This window comes from Ambystoma mexicanum, chromosome 7q (genome assembly GCF_040938575.1).
Source record: "Ambystoma mexicanum isolate Mex_15411 chromosome 7q, UKY_AmexF1_1, whole genome shotgun sequence".
In the NCBI taxonomy this organism is placed as follows: domain Eukaryota; kingdom Metazoa; phylum Chordata; class Amphibia; order Caudata; family Ambystomatidae; genus Ambystoma; species Ambystoma mexicanum.
The window spans coordinates 841,031,110-841,052,681 of record NC_090941.1 but is presented as its reverse complement, the minus strand read 5'-3'; the positions used below and the strand labels follow the sequence as shown (position 1 = coordinate 841,052,681).

The 21,572-nt window shown below is 46.4% G+C and overlaps 1 protein-coding gene across 1 annotated transcript in view; it reads left to right on the top strand.

Annotated features, from left to right (window-relative positions):
- The window catches only part of AMOTL1 (angiomotin like 1), a 1,007,056-nt gene that overhangs the window by 73,584 nt on the left and 911,900 nt on the right, over positions 1 to 21,572 (top strand). The window lies entirely within an intron of this gene.

Genomic DNA, 21,572 nt, shown 5'->3' with positions numbered 1-21,572 from the left:
TTTCTTTTACGATTTCCTCCATATACCTGTGAGCATTCTGCCTTTCCTGGGTCCATTGTGTTCTTAAACCCATGTGATAAATATCTATTTAGTTATTTATATTCAGTGCTTTGGCACATGCTACACCTCACAATCTAACACTTAGGAGTACCAACGAAAAACAGTATGGGGTGTATTTTCTATGTGTAAAAGCCGTGCGTGATGCTTTTACACAGTTCTTTTACAACACGGCTTATTTTCATACCTTTGTATGGTGGAGACGAGGTGCAGATCATAACTTACAATTCTTTTGTATATGAAATTGGAAAATGATATACATGGAAAAATGGTGTGAAGTATTTGTAAGGTTTGTGTAAATTGTTATTGTAAAAGTTCAGTTGTTGAACTAATGCAAAATTATAATAAATAAAAAATAAAAATAAAATAATAACTTACGATTCCACCGCCACCTTCTTCTCTACCATAGAAATACTACAGAATTTGCAATAGCATGGATTTTCACACCGGCGCAAATACGGTGGCTTGTTTATGGAGTCCACCTGCTTTTTTGCACCAAAAGCAGGCGGACTCCATAGGAATCCATGTAAACGCTGCCTGCCTTGCATACATGGCAAGCAGCGTTTACTTAATTTGCACGGTGGAGTGCAAAAGGGTGGTGTATACGTGTGTATGCCACCTTTTTACATTGCCCTTTTGCAATCCGCCGTGGAAACGCCACTTGCAAATGAAGAATATTTGATGGCAGGGACTTGTCTTGAGTTAAAATGACCTGGAAAATGAGGGACCATAGAGTCCAGTCTGAAGCAGGGCACAAACCCTATATGGCATTAACCACACAATTCAACTAACGGCCTCAGATTTATTCAAAGCTGGGCATTTAAGTGCAGTGGCATCTCCAGGAAGCACATTCAGGGGGTGCACAGTTGGGGCCACATACCAAGGTAGGGGGGCCGCCTATAAAAAGGGCAATGTGTGTGCTTTTCCCAAATGGACACCGGCAAAGTAATCCAAAGTGGCCCGGGGAGACAAAAATCATTCATTTATACTCAAGCAATTCTGTTGTTTATATGTATATATCTTGATGTTAACGATATTGTCTCAGCCTATATCGATAGTGAAAATATATATTGATATATCTCCAAAATCTGATATATCGCTTAGCCCTTCTCCTGACTCTCTAAAGACAAATAACCCCTCCCAGTGGCAGACGCTGCTTGGTGGAATGGGAGGGAGCCCTTCATGACTGCTTATCACTTTCTTTCTTCTGGCAGAGCATTTAAAGTGGGAGTGATTTACCAGTGATGGCCCATTTAAGAGACCATTCTTTTGGACAAGACGTTCTTAATGTTTCTGTGTTAAGAAATGCAAAGGGACATTTCTATTCTAAAAGCCCACACACAGCACCAGTTAATTTCACTCCTGGTGTTGACCTTCATGGACAATTTTGTTCAGATGTTGCCTGTTGTGATTAGCTGGTAATGGTCACCTGCCATTTCTTTGCACTTTGAAATGATACAGTGTCCATATTGTGTCCCGATTGCATCTGCTGTAGGTGGTCTTTCACAAGTGTGCCACTAATACACACGGTTCGCAATGCCTTTTTGTGTATCTCGCATCTTGCTGCATGTGCTTTTCTCCAAGGTCTGTGCAGACCGCAATTGGGCCAGTGGGTTCCTTTCTCAGCCATGGCTTTGTGTGGACATTTTATAGTGCAACTGTAGCAGGAGTACTGGGAATATCCAAAGCAGGCATGTGAACTAGAGGAGCACACTGTGTGTCAGTGTGCGCGTTATAACAGCGGCCAACCAGCTACAAGATATGATCCTTTAAAGCTGTGTCTTCTGCAGAGATGGAGTCACTCTGATGTCTCGAGGGCAGTGTGTCCCTTTCAGGCCAGAAGAAAAAAAAACAGGCTGAACAAAAAGCCTGCAAACGCACAAGTGGTGGCTGGGGAAAAGGAGGACAGCAGATTAGATCACTGAGCCCGTTGTATCCCACAGTGAAGCTGGGGGCTCGGACATGAATCCCTTGTCAGGGGCGAGCTACCCACCAAGATCCCAATTTGCATTTCAACAATTGGGGGCCTGTGATTTATAAACACTTAGTTTAAACGTGTTTCTAACATTACATATTATAGCATAACAAGGCATAAAAGCTGGAGAAAGTCTTTTTGCCATGATGTAAGCGAATAACAACTGGAATATTTCCAAATGGGAAAAGGTTGTCCTTAGTTATTAGGTGACGTCTTGCGAAAGATCTGGTAATGCTGCCTGAAATCATTCTACATCCAACCTTAAATAACCACACTTGTCTACACACACAGCCCCCTCCAACACTAAAACAACAAAGGTTACACAATGAAATGCACACCATCCTGAATAGATGTGCCCATACTAAATTTCCCTAAATAGCCCAATAGCCCATCACTTGTGTATAGGCACGTTACAAATGCCATATCATATCATAGCACAGATACATCAACATAACTCTCCATAGCCCTTAAATGCCACTCTGGCAGCCACCAAAATCACAGAAATAATTTTTCGAATGGATTATGTCCTCCCACGTATTCCTCATCTATGATATTCGTATCTCACCAGCTTTGCTGCTTCTGAATTTTTTTTTCAGCAGAGGACGCTTTGCACGAGGTAGTGGCGTCGATGTCCCCCGACGATCGCCATAGCATATCGACGTCACCAGTAGTAAAAGTAGCTTGTGCCGCACTCGTTGGCTTCAGTTCCATTTTCCCGATAGCTTTGCAATCGAGTTGGCGGCGCGCTTCATATTTTCCTCAAAGAACATGTCATCTTCTTCGACATCTTCCGCTCCTAAAACAGGGTTTAAAACGTGTGTCGACTGTGGTTCCAAAATGTCAATCAATGACACTCACCGTGTCTGCCTTTGGTGCTTGGGTTCGGACCATCGGACGGGCGACTGCAGCTCTTGTCAATCGATGACGGAGAAAGCTCTTTGCGAACGAAAAGGTAAACTAGCGGTGGGGCGGGAAGCTTCAAGGGCCTCTTCGAAGGCCGCTTCTAAGAAGCATAAAAAGTCAGGCAAGTCGAGAGACTCCGATTGACATAAACACTCGTAGAGATCTCGATCTAGGAGTAGATCGAGACGTTCTTCATCTTCTTCTTCTAAGAAGATGAAGAGGAGACATAGATCTCCTTCCTCTTCGTCAGACATATCTACCGAGATGTTAAGATGTCCGACTAAGTCGGATTCCCCTAGGAAATGGGAAGAGTTTAGAAAATATATGATGAAGGTCTTTGAGAATGTGGCCCGACCCCCTCAAAGAAACCTCGTAAGAGCCAGACCCCGGTCGCTCCTTTGGACGATGCAGGAGAGTCAGAAACTACTAAGGCCAAGTCCAGTAGAAAGGAGGAAACTCGACGATCTCGACCCGACGTTAAAACGTCAAAGGTTCATCGGGATTCGAGTGGTTCTCCGGTACTGGCTAAAAAGCATAAAATGTCAAAGCACTCGACGGGTTCTTCGACGCCATCGGCGCCGACTACCTTGACGCCGAAGGAGACATTGGCTCCTTTGTCGAAGTCATTGTCGACGATTTCGAAGAATCCTTCGATTCCCTCGAGGCAAATTCCGGAACAAGAAAAAAGGTATGCACCTTTACCCAAATCAGACTTTTTTAAGTCCATGTCCTCTATTTTTGAGGAAGAAAGTGCCTTAGAGGAACATTTCTCCATTTGAAGTAAAAGTTGGTACTAGAAATGTGCCAGAGGAATTGATTGACCCTGATTCAAGATTGAGAGACCTGTGTGACACTCTTCACTCTGCCATTGACAAGTCACCAGAGTTAGAATTTCAAAAACCTGATCCTGCAGAGCATGCAGATTCCGGCTACAGGAACTTGATGAACAGAGTTGCTTAATATATGGGTTGGGGTAGGTCTTTACCAGCCTTTGAACAAGATGATATGACCGATATCCTGGACCAGGGCCCCCAGAAGGACCCAGTTCTTCCTTTCAAAGTTCTCTTCAAAGAACAGTGGTTGCAAATTGGAAGACTCCTGAATCTGTTTCAGCAGTCAATAAAGACTTTCCTAAAAAATATAGGCCATCAAGCTGTGACCCTGATTATCTGAGTAAACACCCTCTGCCAGAAAGTCTAGTGGTACAAGCTTCTACTTCCATGAGGCAGTCATCTTATCCATCTATCCGCCCAGATAGAGAGGATAAAAAGGTGGACGCTTGGGCTCGCAAGGTATTTACCTCGGACAGAATGGCCCTTAAGTCAACAAATGTTACCTGTACCCTGGCCAGGTTCACCCATACCCTGTGGGATTGCGTAAAGGCGGCGCTTGAACATATTCCAGAAGGCGAAGAAAGGGAAGGCTTTCTGAATATTGTGAAAGATGGCAAAGAGGCAATGGGGAAATGTCTCCAATCTGGATTGGATACTGTTGACATCATCAGCAGATCCATGGCTGAAAGCACAGTACTGTGCAGATTTGCGTGGTTGAGGAAGTCAGGGTTTGCACCGGATGTGCAGGCCAGGCTACTCAACATGCCTTTCGACAGCTCGAGGCTGTTCGGCAGTAAAGCTGATGAGAGCTTAGAAAAACTGCAGACCTCCAAGGCGGCAGCTAAGTCACTTAGCAACACTCTATGCGACAGCCTCAAAAACTTTATTATCTTCCTGGAGAGGACGTTCTTTTCAATACTACTCCTCATTTGGTAGAGGAAAAGGACATACTGCACAGAAAGCTAAAGGAAATTTCACTCATAGTGAACGAGGAGGAGTTGCAAAATCAGCCTCAGCAGCGGCATCTTTGCCGTCAGCCGCTCCTGCAGCTGCCTCCAAATCTCTCTGAGATCTTAGCACACAAGACCACGGTGGGGCAGAATCTCTCAGCATCTGAACGAATGGCGGGGCATTACTTCAGATGCTTGGGCACTGGAAACGGTAGTTCAAGGTTACATCCTTCTCTTCCTAAAAAGGCCACAGGATCTTCCACCGGGAGCCAACTCTTTCAAAACCCCAGATGCGCTCCTTGTGCAGGTAATTTTAACCCTGTTATGGAAAGGTGCAATAGAACATGTACCTGTAGCGGAGAGGAACAAGGGTTGGTACTCCCCTTACTTTCTCATCCCAAAGAAGGATGGAGGACTGAGACCCATCTTGGACTTAAAAAGCTTGAACAAGTTCCTCAGAAAGGAAAAGTTCAAGATGGTTACCCTTTCTCAGATCCTTCAGACTCTCCAACTCCAAGACTGGCTGGTAATATTGGACCTTCAGGATGCTTACTTTCATGTGCCAATCCATCTCAAGCACAGAAAGTAACTGAGGTTCGCAGTTGGTGGCTCTCACTATGAGTTTCAAGTTCTGCCATTCGGGTTGACCTCCGCCCCAAGGGTTTTCACCAAACTGATGGCGGTAGTGGCAGCGAGTCTCAGGAGAGGGGGGATTCATGTGTACCCCTACCTGGACCATTGGTTGATCAGGGCTCGTTCCCCCGAACAAGCTCAGGAACATCTCTCAATCACCTGCCACTCCCTTCACAGACTGGGCTTCTCCCTTGATTACAAGAAGTCCCATATGGTACCATTCCAAAGACTCCAATTTATCGGAGCAGTCATGGATACTTCATCGGGGAAAGCCTCGCCTCCAGAGTTGAGAGCCCACCACATTTTGCAGATGGTAACAATGTTCCAAAATGCCCAGCATCTGCCGGCCTTCGATTTTATGAGGTTGCTCGGCCTCATGGCATCCTGCATTTTTCTGGTGCCAGAGGCTCGATTGAGAATGAGATCCCTTCAATGGGCCCTCAGGACTCAGTGGTCCCAATTCTTGGGGAATATGTCGGATCTTCGGCAAGTTCCAAGCACAGTTGCCCAGGACCTTCTATGGTGGGCTTGCAATGACAATATTCTCAGGGGAGAATCATTTTGGCAACCATGGCTGGAGATGACAGTAGTGACGGACGCCTCACTCACGGGGTGGGGAGCCCATATCAATGATCTGACAATCAGCGGTCATTGGTCTCCATCGGAGTCCAAACTACACATCAACCTTTTGGTGCAAAGGACGATCAGACTAGCGCTGAAGACCTTTCTACCCTCTGTACGGGGAAGGAATGTCCTGATAATGACAGACAACACAGTGGCCATGCACTACCTCAACAAGAGAGGAGGCGCAGGGTTACTACCACTGTGCAGAGAGGCAATGCAGCTTTGGTTCTGTACAATACGAGAAGGAATCTCTCTGTAAGCAGTTCACCTAGCCGGAGAGCAGAACACAGCGGTGGGCACTCTGAACAGGCAGAGCACAATATCCCACGAGTGGGAACTAGCTCAGGAAGTCCTTGAAGAGAATTGCACCGTTTGGGGAACCCCTCAGGTGGATCTGTTCGCAACCTTGGTCAACCGAAAGTGCAATCAGTACTGCTCAAGGTAATTTCCCCCAAGAGGAGCTCTAGGAGATGCATTCGTAGTGGACTGGGAATTTCCACTTCTGTACGCGTTTCCCCCAATAATCATTTTTTTAACATGACTGCTATTGTTTAAATACTGTGATCATCACCAAAAAGGAGTGGTAATGTCAATTGGATACAGATCACCTTTGTGACAAACTCCCAGCTTGCTGTTAGTGTTAGGAACATTTGCTATCTATGCAAGGGAATCCCTTTTTTGCATGTTAATCACAGACATGACAACTTTTAAAGGGGGCTTTCTCTTCTTTTGCTTATGTTTGGGCATTTGGCACTGATGGGACCCCTTTTGGACAGGTACAGATCTGTGAGAGGTATTTCATATGTAAAGGTCCCATCAGTGCTAAATACCTAAACATATGCAAAAAGAAGAGAGCTCTCAGATTGGGACTGGGAAGAAAGCAGTAATTGTGCTGCAGGCAGCTCTTTAACGACCTGCAATATTTGCATGTCATTAAGGGCTGCCAGCAGCCCTTTTCAGGACGCTCTGTGGCTGTGTGTAATGGGCTTGGCTGCTTTGTCAACAAGCCCAATTAGGCGCCCACTTTTGAACACTGCAGGCAGCACTGCAGAGAGAGTAGCCCAGGTAGGGGGTGAAGGGTAGAGGCGACACAGGATTTCAGAGGAGGGGCTCGGCCCTCCCTGGGCCCCACAGCAGCGACACCACTGTTTAAGTGAAGAGTAAATGATGTGCGTCACAGAGATGCCCCAATTTTCTAACAGATTTCTAGTCACCTTGATCACAAAGGTGACTTGCACATTTTGTGGGGCTGAACACAGAGCCCAAATACTGTGCAGCCCAGCCCCCATAAATAAATGTATGTATTTTTTGTAGCCCAACATCCACGTGGGTGGAGGGTCAGTGCCTGCTGACTTCAGATTCAGAGCAGATGGAACAATAATTATCGCTTTGCCTATGTGAGCTCCTGGTTTGTAGCACATAGCAAACAAAACGAAATGTAAACCCCAAGCCCGACTTAAACTCGTAAGCCCTGTATACTCCTCCCTGCAGCTGACTGCTCCTTTCCCCTCAGAGCTCGCTCTGCCCCTTGGACACCACTGCACCCCAGCTTGATGGCACAGATCTTTCACTGGTCACAGCCAGATTTCCATTCCAGTGCTTGGGGATACTCTGTTAGTGTGGTAGTTATGTAGTCGCTTATTCATTATCTGAGCAGCCCAATGATTCAAGCAATTAGCTGGCAGTCGCGCAAGCAGGACCTGCTTCTGGCTTGGAGGCAGGGGGCAATCACCTGCTTCTGGCTTGGAGGCAGGGGGCGAGTGCTTGCTTCTGGCTTGGAGGTGGGGGTCGATCCCCTGCTTCTGGCTTGGAGGCAGGGGGCAATCGCCTGCTTCTGGCTTGAAGTCAGGGGGCGATCACCTGCTTCTGGCTTGGAGGCAGGAGGCGATCGCCTGCTTCTGGCTTGGAGGCAGGGGCGATCACCTGCTTCTGGCTTGGTGGCAGGGGGCGATCGCCTGCTTCTTGATTGGTGGCAGGGGGCGATCACCTGCTTCTGACTTGGAGGCAGGGGGCGATCACCTGCTTTTGGCTTGGAGGCAGGGGGCGATCACCTGCTTTTGGCTTGGAAGCAGGGGGTGATCTCCTGCTTCTGGCTTGGAGGCAGGGGGCGATCACCTGCTTCTGGCTTGGAGGCAGGGGGCGATCACCTGCTTGCATTTGGCACTGATGGGACCCCTTTTGGACAGGTACAGATCTGTGAGAGGTATTTCATATGTAAAGGTCCCATCAGTGCTAAATACCTAAACATATGCAAAAAGAAGAGAGCACTCAGATTGGGACTGGGAAGAAAGCAGTAATTGTGCTGCAGGCAGCTCTTTAACGACCTGCAATATTTGCATGTCATTAAGGGCTGCCAGCAGCCCTTTTCAGGACGCTCTGTGGCTGTGTGTAATGGGCTTGGCTGCTTTGTCAACAAGCCCAATTAGGCGCCCACTTTTGAACACTGCAGGCAGCACTGCAGAGAGAGTAGCCCAGGTAGGGGGTGGAGGGTAGAGGCGACACAGGATTTCAGAGGAGGGGCTCGGCCCTCCCTGGGCCCCACAGCAGCGACACCACTGTTTAAGTGAAGAGTAAATGATGTGCGTCACAGAGATGCCCCAATTTTCTAACTCATTTCTAGTCACCTTGATCACAAAGGTGACTTGCACATTTTGTGGGGCTGAACTCAGAGCCCAAATACTGTGCAGCCCAGCCCCCATAAATAAATGTATGTATTTTGTGTAGCCCAACATCCACGTGGGTGGAGGGTCAGTGCCTACTGACTTCAGATTCAGAGCAGATGGAACAATAATTTTTGTGACTCTTGCTGTTATCGCTTTGCCTATGTGAGCTCCTGGTTTGTAGCACATAGCAAACAAAACGAAATGTAAACCCCAAGCCCGACTTAAACTCGTAAGCCCTGTATACTCCTCCCTGCAGCTGACTGCTCCTTTCCCCTCAGAGCTCGCTCTGCCCCTTGGACACCACTGCACCCCAGTTTGATGGCACAGATCTTTCACTGGTCACAGCCAGATTTCCATTCCAGTGCTTGGGGATACTCTGTTAGTGTGGTAGTTATGTAGTCGCTTATTCATTATCTGAGCAGCCCAATGATTCAAGCAATTAGCTGGCAGTCGTGCAAGCAGGACCTGCTTCTGGCTTGGAGACAGGGGGCAATCACCTGATTCTGGCTTGGAGGCAGGGGGCGAGTGCTTGCATCTGGCTTGGAGGTTGGGATCGATCCCCTGCTTCTGGCTTGGAGGCAGGGGGCAATCGCCTGCTTCTGGCTTGAAGTCAGGGGGCTATCACCTGCTTCTGGCTTGGAGGCAGGAGGCTATCGCCTGCTTCTGGCTTGGAGGCAGGGGCGATCACCTGCTTCTGGCTTGGTGTCAGGGGGCGATCGCCTGCTTCTTGATTGGTGGAAGGGGGCGATCACCTGCTTCTGGCTTGGAGGCAGGGGGCGATCACCTGCTTCTGGCTTGGAAGCAGTGGGTGATCTCCTGCTTCTGGCTTGGAGGCAGGGGGCGATCACCTGCTTCTGGCTTGGAGGCAGGGGGCGATCACCTGCTTCTGGCTTGGAGGCAGGGGGCGATCACCTGCTTCTGGCTTGGAGGCAGGGGCCACTTGTGGACAGGTGTTTCAGATGCTTTGTTCAATTTTTCCTTCAAACAGGTTGCTTTGTGCTTCATTAGGGGGCAATTGTATGGTGTGTGTGGAGAACCATTGGGGGTGGAGACTTTATTGAGACACTTTGATTATTTCAGTACTTCTTTGCCAATCACCAATTGTTATGTTGGTCCAAGATGATTCTCTGTGTGGATTACTTGGGCAACATATGTCCAGGCCCAGACCTTGAATACATCAGTGACGACACGGAACACTGAATTGTCAAATTGACTTGTTGCCTTCGTTTGTGCAACAATAGGCATAGGTTACTGTCATTCTCGGAAAATATCTTTATTCATTCTAGCAGCACCCATATTTCACAAGAGGGCCCCCAAGATTTTCTTGAACCAATCATTGCCAAGTATCCATGTTGAAGGATGGTAGCTTCAATGGTGGGAGTGGGTGTATGCCAGTAGGCACCGCACAAGGTCACAGTGATGCAGGGGACCCCCTTGACGATTATAGAAGAGGCTATGTGGCTAATGTATTAATTCATTTCCCAGGCTTATGGGTCAAGAGGGGCCTGAGTCCATGGTAGGCGTAGTACTGCTCGTAAAGTTCAGGTTTGTTTCAGTGGGTTGCCCACTGGTGTCAACTGGCCAGGGTTGGTCACTCTTGCTCCCCATGCAATCATGTGATTGTAAGCGATATGGCATGTGTGCCTACGCAGTTGTTGACTGTGCTCAGTGTTTGTCCCAGCTACTCTGTCAGTAAGTGTCAAACGGAAGGGGTCCCATGTTATGAAGCATGTACATTGCTGTCTATGTTATGTTTTGTAATAAAAGGGGACAGGTTGTTTTCTGTGGGGCCGCTACTGGCCTCTTGCGTCACATGTTATTGACACAGGAGAGCCGGCAGGAGCTGAGCTCCTTCAGTGCTTTACATGCTAGGCACATGCTTATGGTGCCCATTGCACACCCCGGCCCTTTCTGCACTGTTGTCATGTTCTACTGTAATAGCTTTGCGGGATTTTTTGAAATAGTTTATATTACACCGTTTGATTGAGACGGGCATTAAGAGCTCGGTTCTAGGTCAAAGTTTCGAATGCAAAGGATCGAATGACCAAAGGGTCGAATCAAAAGGACTGAAAACCAAAGGGTCGAATTTATTTTTATTTATTTTTTTGGGGGGTCCCCCCCGCAAACCCGCGTTTTTGTGGTAAAAACCATTTTTTTTTCCAAAACGGAAACCCAAAAAACAAATATAAAAAAAAAAAATCGACCTTTTTGTTTTAGGTCAAATTGACTCTCACCCTTGGCATTCGATCCTTTTAAATTCGGTACTTTAACTGGACACCGCTCTTAATCACTTACACAAGTGTAACTCTTAGATTTCACAAACGCTGGTCCAAAGTTCAGAGTTTTTTATACACAAGGGGCAGTGCGCCTTATTCGCCAGGAAAGCTGTTAGGGTGGAGGGGGGAGCAAAGCACTCGCGGCAGATTAGTGGTTGAACCCCTTCACTATGTATAGACTATGGATGTGCCTGTACTAATGCTGGCAGTGCGCTAGCACTGGCAGGCACACTGCACGCACGGGGCACTGGCAGTGCACCAAGCCTGCCTTTGTAAAGGGGCCAAAGCCCCCCCCCCATGAAGGCGACACACATTGACAGGGACGACGTCTGGGCTTTTCAACCTCTTCATTTGAAAGGGACCAAGGACCTCAGGGTAGCCACTAGCCACTTCCCCCATGGTGCCAGTCAGCAGTCTTATAACATGGCAATATATTCCTTTCTATATCACTTTTGTTGTGGGGCTTTAAATGTGTGCTTTGCAGCGCTCGCCTTACAAGGTGGTTGGCTGGAGCCCTTCCACTGTCACTTCCCTCGGGCTACACAGAAGTGTTAACTCCATGTCGCCTTTTAGCACTGGTTCCTCCACTTCAGCCACTTGCTGACAAAAGATTAAATGCTTTTCAGTGGGCATTTAGTGTTTCAGCTCCCTGCTGGCTGGACGTCTAGTTTTAAATCAATCCACGGCTATATTTATTTGTTTCTGTTATAATGTATGCAACCCACGGGTGCCTCGCGCTGTTTTCCGCTCTAAGACAGGGTACGGGGGCAAACATTATGTTGAAATGGCCCCACCCCATCTTCAGCGGCCTGGACAGTGGCATTCCTCAGTGCTTAATCGCACCTCTGCACATTTTGATAATGCAAGCCTGTCGCACACTAGCAGTAGGGTTGCTCTTAAATTGCCCGAGGGCTTCCTCGATACAAAGACAGGGAGTGCCGCCTTTAAAATACACTCCCACAAAACTAGCACACCGTGCCTTTGGCCAGGGGCTGCGCGAGAGCGGCTCAAGCCCCAGGTTTCCCGTTGGCCCCATAGGTTCTTGAATGCAGGAGCTTGCTTTACCGTTAATTGTTTTCGCTAACACCGAAAGTTGAGTATAACAAATAAGACAAGCCCTTCGTGTCTGATGTTCCTTTGAGCCATTCGGTGACAATTTAAGCTTCGTGCCTGCACTCAGAAGACGGTAGAAACGCCCCCTGCGTGGGTTTATTGGGAGGGGAAATGAATCACCTCATGTGCCATTAATCCCAGAGGGCCTGATGAGTTGTCGTTCGAGTGCGTCAGCGTCAGCAAAGAGCACCTCTGCGTGTAGCTGTGACAACTCTATAACGCGGTGCTTTCTTCACACACCAACCTCGCTCTCAAGTGCTGTATTTAAACTACTTGATATTATTATTATTAGGACATTTATTGAGTACAGACCTAGCTTTGGCGTGCTTTACAATCATGAGGGAAGCAAAGAAACAAGGGAGCAGGGAGCTGACAACAGTGGGGGGGTGCGGGGTGGGTGATTTAGCATCAAGGGATCTACAAGCAGGCAGCCAGAGAAGGAAATAATGGGGAGCAGATCGCCCAGTCTCAGGAAGAGTGGAGAGTGCAGGGAGGTGGACCGAGGTGATAGAGAGGAGCCATTCCTTGAAGACTGTAACATGTTCCAAGGGTCATTGAATACAAGCATTACTGCAGTGTTATGGTGACACGAAGAAAGAAGCGCAGTGCCGGTAAAAGAGGGGGCTATCCGGTGTATAGAACCAGGATTTAGGGGAGTAACTAAGAGATGGTGTAACGTTCAGAATTGGACCCAGATGGCTGCAGGTCTGCCCATCCGTATAAACCGTCTCTTGTGCAGTGCGGAACCAGGCTTCAGTCCTGCATAACACATACTCATTCTGTTATCACAAGATCAGGTCCCTGGTACACACTATTCATTTCGTAGTCACAGAACCTGTGCAGCATTTTCCTTTCTCGCAGAGATCGGATTCCTTTGGCTTCATGGAGAATTGATGTGGCTGTATTTTGGGTGATGTGATTGTTGGCCATAATGGAGAGTTCCTTGGTATGGGTCGAGACTTGGCGGTTTACTTTGCAAGAGGTGTTGGAAGGTATGCTGCTCCTGGGATAATGCTCACATATGTTCTCAGTGTCTCTGCTAGGGTCCTTTGTCTTATTGCCCAGGTGCTGGTCTATAATGGCTTCTTCTGGCAATTGGTCCTCGTTCACTGCTATGGGCTTCTTGTGATAGAGTGTGTCCCTCTCTGTTCCATATGTGACTGCCACCAATGCCGACATACTTGTGTCCTCTCCTGAACTCTCACTGTGGGGAGCAGAATTTGGGCACAGTGAGATCATCCTTGCTACAGAATCTGATCTTTACTCAATCCCACGCGGCAACTTCTCATACATGAGTTTAACTAAGTCGGTTGCATAATTCCTTATATCCAACTCATTTGGATAAGTACTCCACCATTAATACCCCATACTTGTGATGGTGTTACATGTTATCTCACTTTCCTATAAAGTCTATCTCGACTCCTCCCAAGACTTGTGTGGCATGTCTACATTTTGGAGGGGGGCCAGAGGGGTCTTGATGCAGATTGAGCCTCTTGTCACTGTTGCTACATTAGTGGCAGTGCACAATGGCATTTTACACTTCCACATCCATTTTCAGGCCCCAGCATGCTCCAAAAATAGTTCTTCTGGTTCAGGTGGTCCCTAAATGGCCCTGGTGGATCCCCGCTATCAGTATTGGCTTCATTTCAGAAGTTATGATTGCCCTTTTCTCCCCGGAAGAGCAGGTAGCTGGTGACTGATAGTTCTGTGGTTATTTGTCAGAATTACTGTTATGAAGGCAGAAGTGACCTTTCATCTGGCCAACCATTTACAGTGTAGCGTTTCACTCTTTCAAAGATGGTGGATGCTTCCATGGCTGCCTTCCATTCAGCATCGTTGATTGGGGGATGACTTTCCGCTCACCCATATGATACGGTGACTATTACAGACTCATCTTGAAGAAACGTCCTTGCCTTCGTCTATTCCTCAACAAGCGAGACATGCAGCCTGCTTGGTATTTTTCCATCCTAGCCTGTGTTGTATACTTCCTGTAACTTGCGGCCAACCTGGCCATGGGTGATTTTATGTCACCTGGACTCAGATGGACAAGCAGCTTTTGATCAGTGAGCAACTTCAACGTGTTGCCCCAAATATACGTTCAGAAGTGCTCCGCGTCCCAGCCACTGTAAGGCATCGCTTTCGTGATCCCAGAGTAGTTCTGTTCAGCTTGAGAGGGTGACTTTGAAGTGAACGCTACTAAATGTTCAGCATGTAGCACTCACTTCGAGTGTGGTATATGTCTCAAACTTTGGATCGAAGTGTTTGAAAAAGGGCACACTGAGGATGTGCCACTTCACATCTTTGAAAGTCTTCTGTTGGGGCGTGGGGGAGGCGAACACTCAAATTCTGCCCCTTTATTGAACAGAGAGCGAATAGGTTCTGTTTGTTTCTAAAAAGTTTGATATGAACTTAACATAGTGCTCTCCTAGTCCCAAGTAGGTCTTCCAATTGTCTTTTGACGTGGATACAGGAGCCCCAGAAATAACTGTAATCAGATTGACCTTGGGTTGATGCCTTCTGCTGACAATGCCTACCCCAACTACTCGACAAACTCAGCGTGAAAGACACATTCCTCTTTTCTCAGTTGAATTCCTGCTGCTTGTATTCTTTGAAGCACTGTATTTAGGGTGGCATAGTGGCTTAAGCATGTTTTCAAAATATCTTCAAAATATGCTTTGTTTTTCACCTCTTTCAGTAGTGAGCCATTATCTGTTGGAAGACGAATGGTACAGATGACAACTCAAAAAGATTACATTCGTATCTTTGCATACCAAAGGGAGTCATGAATTAGATTAGCGATTTGGAGTCGTCATGGAGCCTTACTAGGTTGTAGGCAGCTCTCATATCCAGTTTGTTACAGATGCTGGCATCCCTGAGCACCAACAGTAGCTCATAAATGCTGGGTGGAGCATAATTATCAGTCAATATTTCCCGATTGATGCTTCGCAAGTCAACACAAAGGCAGAGTTTCTGTGAATGGGGCTTCTTGATGAGAACCACTGGGCTCAACCATTCAGAGGATCAATTATTGTCTTGTCATAATTATATTTCTGTAGTAGCTCTTCCAAAGGCTTTCTCAAAGTCTCTGGAACTGGGTGCCCTTTATGCTTGACTGGGACTGCTCCTGAACATAACTTGATCTTACAGAGCTAATTCTTTGTACAGCCCAAATTGCAGTTGAATAAGTCATTGTTTTGGTCAACCCTATGTTCCCATCGTGTTCTCTTCATGCAAAGCACATGCTCTTCATTGTTGGGAGAGAGGACTGTGTTCAGCTTAATTTGATTGTGTCATCCTAGCACAGATAGGCTGTGTCCTGCAAAATATACTTTCGTGTTTGACTTGTACCCTTTGAATTCTATCAGACAAGTTTTGTATCGCAACAGCGCCACAGGGTGACCGCCGTGCAGGTCCATTGTGTGACATCTACTTTCTTAACCACCAAGGTCCAAATTATGTAACATTTGCACTGTTTCTCAAAATTGAGCAAATGCTTTGATGATATGGAATGGAGCAATCAGGTTTTGTCACAATTCGTATTGTACTATGCTTGATTCATTCTGTAATGTCTAAGCAGCAAAGTTATTGCTAAATTCATTAGGTCCTTCTTTTTAAAATGGGCAAAGATTTGATAATCTGGTGCCAGGCAATCTTTGCTTACCATTTTCTTGTATGTCGTAACAGGCATTACCATTAGGTCTGAACCTGAATCTGGGAGCCGGCCAACGGCGTTTTCATCTAGGCAGACTGTGTAATGAGGTTTTGTTCTCTAGGGTCAGTATCGTGGTGCCTTCTTCCCTTGACATTCTCATGTAGTGGTGATCATCCTCCATTTTTGCAACCTTTTCTTGAATTTCTGTAGGCACACGTTTGCTAAATGGCTCCCATGACCGCTTGCTACACAGTCTTTGTTCCCCTTTGGGCACATACATGAATTCACCAGATGGTATTCACTGCCGCACCTGTGGCACTAGTGTTTCCCTGCAGCCTTCGTTTCACAGCCCCCTTTCAGTTCACAGCCTTTGCAGGGGCAGTACATCAAACGAGTTGACTCATGGCACACTGAGTATGATATGACGGGGATCTCTGATGTATGGACTGATGCAGCCCTGTCCTTAATCCTGGGCAGGCGTTCTAGTGACATGGCTATTTGTACGGCTCAGTCTAGTGCAATGTCCCTTTCCTGTATACACCTTTCCTGTTCCTTCTTGTTGTTGGTATGAACTAGCAAAATGTCCCGTATCATGTCATCTGATCTTTTCATCTGATCTTTTACCCAACATTGCAAACCAAAGCCATTTTCCTCAGTTGGAATACTGTCATCTGCCTATTCGTTAGAGGTTTGTGTTCCATTGTAAAACTTTATGCTGTGTAACACAGAGTTTTCTTTGTACGCAAAAAGAACTGCCAGTCTCCTAATCGCCTCAAGGTAAACAACTTTCAAGCCAACAAACTTGCACTGCCCTTCCACCCCCAAGGCGTTCAGCAGCATTGCCGTTTACCTCTGTGGAGCGGAATTGGTACCCATACTGTCTCCATGTGCGTGTCACCTACTACTGGAAGGAACAGTGGTGGCGGTGTAGTTGTGCACTGCAATGCTCCGTTGTCTGTTGTGCGGCGGGCCACTCAAACCTCATTGCTAATGTGAAATAATGCGCCATGAGGAAAGGAGTGCAGGAAGTTGTGAAGGAGGAGGCTATAAGGCATATGTAAGCAGGATTTAGCAGGAGTGTAAGTAAATACGATAGGAGATGGAGGCAATGTCCAGGAGCAGACGTGGAGGACTGCAGGTGTGCCTGTCCGCGTCGACAGCTGCTCCTCGGCCCTCGCATCTCGTCCTGTGTATTCGTGCGTGTGCTGATCACCTGCCTCCTTCCCTGCCGTCCTGGTGCAGCGCAGGGCCCTGCTTCAGTTCTGGATACCACACTGTGTGCGGTTTTCGTATGTAGCCTTACAGATACGCATTTTGGAATCACTTCCATGGCATTGAATAGACTAGATCTTCATACATGCCAACCCTCTCGATTTGGGCGCAAGGCTCCCGATTTTTTCATCAAAAATGTTGATAATTTTGACTATCTGCCTCCTAAAATATTTCTAACCTCAATTCAATCCAATGGGAAAATTCCCTTCTGCCGATTTCTGTCACAAAATCTCCCTCCCATCTGCGGTAAAATGTTGGCATGTATGGATCTTATTGGTTATGTAATGATTTAGCTTCAGTTTGCGTCTGAGCAAATTAGCGCATATTTAAACAAAATGACAAAAAGCGAAAGGAGCACATTTTCTGAAAACAGTTACTTGTGCGGAAGGTCAGCGCCAACGTTTGCACTTTAGTGCACTTGAGACCCTCCATGCGATTTTCTAGATTTGCAGGATGGAGTGCCACAACGCTGTTAGAACAGGTGGAATGGTTTTTATCACCTTTGTTTTACACTTCGTTTGGCAAAAAGTGTACCTCTGCCATTTACACATGGCAGGCAGCATTTACAATGGATTTCTATGGAAAGGTGGTAAGACAGGCAGATGGCATACGAGTTCTTTGGCATTGCACGAGCATGACAATGAGCTGCTAGCTCAAAACCACCTGGCTTTCTGCAGGTGGAGAGGGAATGGCCGTGCTGCTCCGTGCCACGACTCTGCTTGCAAAAAGACTGAAAATCCCCTTGGCCCTAAACAAGGGGTTTAAACCCGATGTATAATGCTTTTTATGCCAGGTGTTGACACCATTTGTTTGTATGCTCTAGGCGATGCAGCAATGAGCCCCAGAGTCTGAGAAGAGGTGGTGTGCACTGCTGTAGATGCACACATTGCAGTGCACCTATTTTTGCATTTGGAAAAAGGATACATTTTCTATTGCCTTGCAATATAAACCTTAATTTGTAACCCCTAGCTCACTATTTCATTACAATCCATGAGACTCCATATTGGATAAGATGCTAAATGTGCAAAGCGTGGAGGAAATGCCTTGCCCTTTATTGTCACCTGCTAATCTGTGATTGGTTGCTTTTAGCAAAGCATGCATTGGAGGGCTAGCTGCAAAGACTATGGTGGCGAGGGGTTAACAATGCACCCTTTACATGCCCCCATTCTACACCACTCTCTGGAGCCTGTATGCGAAATTGTAATGGGGACATAGTTGGGCAACAGAGATTGCCGGCACCGTGTTAAGCATTAGGGTGTACAAGCCCTTGTAATGTCGAGTGGTATTTAGACGCTCACTCACTTTGCATTGAAAGTACAGTATTTTTGGAGGAGAAATAACTGCAAACTTGGGTGCTTATATAAGAAAAAGTGGTAACAAAATCCTATATGATATCAACTACTAAAGTGGTGTTTAGTGAGAATTGAGGCAGAAAGGACAGAATCTTCTGGAACATCTTTATTTAGGACAGAGCAGGTAAAGATTTTGCAGCACAAGCACAAGGCGCGGGACTCGTTGATGTGGGTGGACGCAAACCTGCAGAGTGCAGAGCCATTGATGGACATGGAGTATTCGGAAAGGAACTGACTCTGAGTGTGTCCTGAGCCTATGGATTAAGGTAGCGGGCTGTAGCGGTGCTCACGTGGTTTGATGGCACTTGGTAAAATGGTAGTAGTATGACACAGCAAATAAGAGCTTCTAGAGGATGAGTGTGGAGGACAGATGTTTCTGGTGGGCTGTTGTAAAAAAAGATTGGGCCACAGTTGAGGACTGCAAAGACCAGGCTGAAGACTGCAGCCAGATTGCAAAGGGTGTCCGCATGCAGAGTTCCTTAACAAAAGGAAAAAAGAAGTGGAGTATGAGTGCGGGCCTGGGAAACTATACAAAACTGTCTAATAATATTCTTAGGAATTTGTGGGAAATTAGTATTATTTTGGGAACAATAATAATTTCATAAGAACTTTATGACACATGTTATGACACATGATATTACTTATTGTATTCCCATAAAATCCTAAAAGTTTGAAGTAGGATTTCTTTAAGATCTTATAAGATTCTGCCAAGATCTTCATAAGTAATTGTTGCATAGGCCAGAACCTATTACTGCATGAGGTAAATGCCTCATGGCTTTATAATTAGGTACATGGCAAAGCAGGCAGAATTCAAAGTACCAACTCTTTTTACCATTAACGCCTAACTGATAAGTTGAGTCTTGGGTGTACAGAACTTTGCTGCCCACACAATAGAGGTCTCGGTGAACTTCAACAGAATCACACACATTCTAAAATGCCTCCTATTGGGTTTAAAACCAGAGGCATTAACCACAGAGCAATCTGCTTGTTCTCATATGTCTACTATGCAGATAGGCTGTTCTTTCTGAATAACCAATGTTATTGGTCAGTTCTGCAGTCAATAATGAAAGTCATATTTAGCATAAGGATGCCGTGTAAATTGATTTATGGTACTTAGCCTAGGAGAAGGCAGAGCTCAGGCAGTTCATTTTTTGACAATTCATATTTCTTTGTATAAAATGTATTTATTTATTTATTTTATTGTGCATTTCTTAGGTGCTTATACAGCAAGGCATTGCGTTTCAAAACGCCCACAGGGCAAAGGGAGGGAACACGGGACAAAGGCAATAGAATACAATAATGAACAGGATAGAGGTGGTCCTATTAGACCTCGTGAGCATTCGGATCGTGCAAGTGCAGAGAGAGAAAGGAAGCAGAGTAAGGGGGGAGGGGGTAAGTTCTAAGGAGATTCCGTGGGGGATGGGGGGAGTGCCAAGGGATAAGTTGCCGGGTACCGGTAAAGTGCTGGGCAGAGGACGACAAACATTCATCTGTTTTGAGATGACAAAAAAGTTGAGTCCCTCAGGGTTCTGCTCTGGCTCAATGTTTTGTTTAATGTAATGTTTTCTAGTGTAAAGAGGTGTTGTATAGGACACCTCTACTATTTTGGCCGCCTTGTTAAAAGAAAAGACCAGGGGTGGGGGTTGTTAGTGAGCTAGTGGGAGATGCTTGTGTAAAGCCTGAGGTGTTGACGAGTGCAGGGCAGAAATACCGACTACTGCTTGCTGGTAGGGTTCGCTGTGGTCTGGTGAGGGAGCTCAAGATCTAGAGAGCACTGCAAGCGTGCTTAAGGGTGCTTGCGGTTGAGCTAGAAATGTTAGCGTTGGCATGATTATGTCAAGTAAAGGTGGCATTGCTAGGCATGGAGGTGGTGTATGTATGTAGCGTAAACCTGCACCGTGTCTGTATGTGTGTAGCGTAAGCTGGTAGGAGCTTTATAGAGATTTTAGAATTCCAGTCGGTTGTTGATCCGTGCATGTTTTTTGTTGTTATTTTGCTCTCCGTAGGTGTCAGAGGTCTTGCTGTCTCGGGTTGTGATGCTATTTAGTGTAGGAGCCGGGGAGAGCTCCTGAGCTTGGTGGTTGAAGTTGGGAGCTGGTTTAAGGCATTTGTTGATCTGACCAACCCAGAGGTGTCATGTCTCAGTTGTGTTGCGCTTTGCCAGAATTGTGCATTTTCCTCCAATTATGTGTTCGGGATTGTTGTTAGTCTGCAGTGTTATATGCATGTTGGCACCATCCAATTGCACTGGAGGCTGTCCTCAAGATCTCAGTCAGAAAGGTAATTCCTTCAGCTTTACATTAAAAGTAAATTGTGCATGGGCTTGAATTGCCTCAGGCCAAGTTCATTCTTGGAAAAAGTGCTTTCTTGCCAGTCAACACCAACAAGCAAATATTTCTTGTTTCCTGTTAGGAGGATCGGGTGTAACTAAAGGCTTTAACCTTTGGACGCTCACCTCGCTCTGTTCCTTCCTCTATGCCGGTACCTGGGGCTGTCCACTTTGGCATCTGAGGCAAATATGAATTGAAGGGTCCGTCCATGCCCATAAACCTCTTACATGGAATATCTACCTGGAGTTTGTCGACAGTCGTTTCGACACACATCCCGACTCAGAGTCGTCACTGGCTGACTGCGTCATACCAGGTTCAGTATAAAAGTAATCTGCAACATGCTAAAACGTGGGTCAACAAGGCCCTCCTTAACTATATTTTAAGAGCAGTATTTGGTCTAATAAGATCATGGACATCTTTTTGAGACACGTCTCTTTTCTCTGTATGGATTAGTTCTTACGTAGCCAGTCCCTCTCATAGAAAATATGGGAGCTAAGTTATGCATAAATAAAACACTGTACATCTTGTAGCTTACTTTTATTTGTCATAATTGTGGGCTGAGAAAGGAGTATGTCATGACAAGGAAGACCCCATCCTAGTACCAAGGTCTTTATCATGATATGCTATGTTACTGGGCCTTGCAATAGCGCAGATTTTGCCACTTGCATGGCCGCTTGGTGATTTGGGTCCTGCAAGTGCAAGGGTGGGGTTTTGTGTGGGTTACCGGGAGCAGAAGTAGCTATTATATGTTATGTAATGTGGAGTGGTCTTAAATAGCGCAACATCTGACATTTTGACGGCCTCTTGGCGCATTATCTATCAGCTATGGCAAGCAGGCTGGGAGTTACCGTTTCCACTGTGTGTGGGTTGGGTGTTTGTAGCTGGCTTTGTGTGTGGTGTGTGCTAGGGCTTTGTTGAGTGTTGGTGTTCAGCAAGCTG